Below are 4,575 nucleotides of genomic sequence, written 5' to 3'. Positions count from 1 at the left end.
GAACCTGTAGTTGGTATAGCAAGTATCACAGCCAAAAGAACAATATCGGAGTAGGTGAAGCGATAAAACTTAACCATTGATACGAAAAATGGGTCTTACACATAAGGGATCCAAAGATCCCTTCGAAAGGAGTAGGACTGACCTGTGTATTATCGTAGGTTTCAGAACAGGACACCGCCTGCTCAACGGACACGTGAACAAAACCAGACTGGGGGAAAGCGTAAATTGCAGACTCTGTCAAGCTGATGACGAGTCGGTGGAACACGTTCTGTGCAACTGCCCAGGCTAGATAGGATAGGCTCAATACATTTGAGCATTATTAACTAGATCAATAAAACTTCGTAGAAGTAAACAAAGGAAGTTATCAATCGAAGTAGCACAGAAAACGACAATAAATATAGTTCCCATACCACCAGATTGACAACAGGTGGAATACTTTCTTTGGTTACACCTGCTGAGATTTTCAAAATTTATAAATCATACAGGATCCCGAGGAAATTAAGATGAGAGAATTTTAGAGCTCAGATTTGACCATAGTATTATGCAGCTTATGTTTATACATTTTTAATTCATTTACTCTTTTGTTTGAGTATTAAGGAATCTTTCTTGTTGGAGCTTTTACCACGCTGAGCAGATGAGTTGTGAATTATTTAAAATTCTCTCATCTTAATTTCCTCGGCATCCTGTATGATTTATAAATTTTGAAAATCTTAGGAGGTGTAACCAAAGAAAGTATTCCACCTGTTGTTAATCTGGTGGTATGGAGACGATATTTATTGTCGTTTTCTGTGCTACTTCGATTGATAACTTACTTTGTTTTTCGGTAGATGGCCCTAGTTCATCCGTGACATTTCTTTCTTTGCAATTCCGAAAGGCCCAAAGTGTAGTACGTGGAAGACTCTGAGAGAGGAGGATAAGGGACTACTGATGAGGGGGAAACAACCCCCGAAACTGGTATAGACTCTTCCTGCACTCTCAGATTTGACCATAGTATTATGCAGCTGCTGCATTTTCGTGTTGCAAAGAATTTGAGAATGTTTATACATTTTTAATTCATTTACTCTTTTGTTTGAGTATTAAGGAATCTTTCTTGTTGGAGCTTTTACCACGCTGAGCAGATGAGTTGTGAATTATTTAAAATTCTCTCATCTTAATTTCCTCGGCATCCTGTATGATTTATAAATTTTGAAAATCTCAGGAGGTGTAACCAAAGAAAGTATTCCACCTGTTGTTAATCTGGTGGTATGGAGACGATATTTATTGTCGTTTTCTGTGCTACTTCGATTAATAACTTACTTTGTTTTTCGGTAGATGGCCCTAGTTCATCCGTGACATTTCTTTCTTTGCAATTCGGAAAAGCCCAAAGTGTGGTACGTGGAAGAATCTGAGAGAGGAGGATAAGGGACTACTGATGAGGGAGAAACAACCCCCGAAACCGGTATAGACTCTTCCTGCACTCTCAGATTTGACCATAGTATTATGCAGCTGCTGCATTTTCGTGTTGCAAAGAAATTGAGAATGTTTATACATTTTTCTTTCTTCGTAGAAGTGTTACCTAAGGCCATAATAGCCACTGTTAGGAAGGCTGGGCTGAAGGGACAACTTTAACCTAGTGACGTGCGAAAATTGATCTCTAAGGCAGGCCGCACATCAAAGAAACATGAAACGTAAATTACGTTTCATGGAAATAAACCACTGCTAAACAAATATACGTCCGGCCATTTATGAAACTCTCCGAAAATAACAACGTGTCATGAGCATGAATCAAACTTGTTTCATTGGTAGGCGGACTTTGAGACTTGTTTAGCAGTGTTTTCTTTTCATGAAACATGTTTTTCGTTTCATGTTTCATCTTTTTCGTTTCATGTTTCTTTGCTGTGCGGCTTACCTTAGGTCGAGTGGAAGGATGATAAAGCGCTCAGTCAAACTGAACCTAAGCTAATCTAATATTTTTAACAAAGTACAAAAACTCGAAGACGTACCTCAAAGTTTTTTATTAAAAAGGTCAAAACAGGACGCGTTTCGGCTCAGCAAAAGCCATCATCAGCTTAAGCACAGAAACACAAACATAACGATCTGACCAGACCAGGAAGGAGGAAGGATTAACTAGTTTAAACGACACATATTGTTACACAAACATTCATCGTTATTTCATTCACCTAGTTGATCCTTCCTCCTTCCTGGTCTGGTCAGTTCTTGATGTTTGTGTTCCTGTACTTAAGCTGATGATGGCTCTTGCTGAGCCAAAACCTGTCCTGTTCTGACCTTTTTAATAAAAAAATTTGTGGCACTTCTTCGAGTTCTTTGTACTTTGTTACCTCGAGACCATATTTGCGAAATATGGATACCTCTCTTCATGTTAATTTTTTGATTTAATAAACACCAATAAATCTTTTTGTGGTGTAAATTACTACTAAAAACTTAATACTAACGACAAACTCAATATTATTCCTAAGTTCTGTTAATTTATTGCACAAATATTAACCTGTACCATTATCTGCACTATAATTATGTACTCTGATTTTCACTTAACTAACTCGAAGGGTTTCTTTCTCTTGACTCTTCTATTTATATCCGTGTTGTCGAGGAGCTGGATGGTCTCAATATTGACGTGTTGAAGAAGTCCTTGTTCGTGACCCTTTGCAAATTTTTCCAATGATCTTGTTAACTATATCCATTTCTAAGTTCTTGTTCTTATAGTTCCAAGGTACGTTGACAATGTTTCTCAGCACCTTGTTTTGAAATCGCTGGATGATGTCCAAATTACTCTTACTAGCGCAACCCCACAGCTGGAAGCCATATGTCCATATAGGTTGTAGAATCTGTTTACATAAAAGTATTTTGTTGTAGATTGACAGAGTGGATTATCTTCTCAATAGCCAACACATTTTTTTATACTTGATGTTAAGGTGTTCTCTTTTATATTTAACATCAGCGTAGCCTAGCATCTTATGTAATACCCAAATATTTTGCAGTACCAGCATAATATGGTATTTGAATACTATTTACATTAACTAGTGTTCTTTTTCTTGTTTGTAAAATTAATGTGCACTGATATCATTTCGTATAATTTAATTAGCTAACGTTTAGTCCAGTTTTTGTCTGTTAACAGAGCCTTGTAGACTTCTTGCTGCTTTTTCAGGGTCTTCACCTACGGCCAAGACGGCAGTATTATCAGTAAAGGTAGTTTTTTTTTATCTAATTCACGGATAGCTCTAGTGTATAATAGATACAAGACTGGTCCTATCACAGTACCTTGTGGTACACCTGCATTGGTATCTTTTAGTTGCGAGTAGGCTTCTTCTTGCTTAACCCTAAAAACTTTATCTGATATTCCAACAATTCTGTGTTTTGTCTTAGTAAAATCCTGCTTAATCTGTATTTAAGTTCTTCATGCCATACTTTATCAAAATCTTGCGCCACGCTAAGGAAGACAGCGGAGCAAACTTCCTTTTTTTTTTAGTGACCTCTCTATTATATCCGTTATTCTATGGACTTGGTCGATAGTTTAATGACTTCTTCGAAACTAAAATTTCTGCGATGGAATTGGGGCCTTAACGTCTATGAGATGTTTCAGCCTTTTAAGCAACAGCTTCTCGTATAGCTTCGAAATAAAGGTAGTAAGGAAATCGGTATGTATGATGATACTGTATTTGGTTGTTTCCGGGTTTAAGGATATTATGACCTCCGCCACTTTCCACATCTTGGGAGCATTATCCTATTCTTCTTCTTCGGGTGCTATGTCCGTTTATCGAACGTTAGCGATCATGTTGGCTATCATAACTTTATTCGCAGTAGATCTGAAGAGCGATTCCGAAGTGTGACCAAACCATTGCCTCAAATTTCTTAACCAAGATGTTCTTCTTCTTCCTCGACTTCTTCTGCCTAATATTTTACCCTGCATAATTAGATGTAGAATGCTATATTTTTCTGGATGTCTACAAACATGCGCAAAATACTCGAGTTTTCTAGACTTTATCATTTTTACCAGTTCTCTGCCTTTCTTCATCCTGCTCAGAATAATATCATTACGCATTATATTACTATTACATTATATACATTACATTACTATTAAAGGCATTTATAAGATACGCCAGCTTTACTATGGCTGTTCAAGAGAATTGTTTTAAGATTTTTCCAGTTATGAAATCAAACCCAGGTGCTTTCCTGGGATTGATATTTGCTTTAGTTTCATTGAATACTTCTTTTGGAGTGTTTAGTTTAATTTTACCTTCTTCCCATGTGCTGTTCTCCCATTCAACTATGTTATCACCTCCATTTGGCTAGACTGTTTCCTCGAGATATTCAGCAAAATTAGCCTTCTCTAATTTGCCCAGCTTCTATCGATATTTCTATATGGAGTATATTGTAAGCTCGGTCGTTTTAATTTCTTAGTCCCTCTCCAGAGAGAGTAATCATTTGTTAGTTCTCTTATATTTCGCTAATTTCTCTTTTAAGCTGTTGAGTAGTTAGATTTATCAGATGGACCTCTAGAGCACTGCCAGATCCTTCTGAGCTTTCTTTTCCCTCGATAAGCTAATCCAATGGTAAAAAATATTAAATAAAATGCATAGA

This window comes from Diabrotica virgifera, chromosome 3 (genome assembly GCF_917563875.1).
Source record: "Diabrotica virgifera virgifera chromosome 3, PGI_DIABVI_V3a".
Lineage (NCBI taxonomy): Eukaryota > Metazoa > Arthropoda > Insecta > Coleoptera > Chrysomelidae > Diabrotica > Diabrotica virgifera.
The sequence above is the reverse complement of the archived record's forward strand: the minus strand, read 5'-3'. Positions refer to the sequence as shown.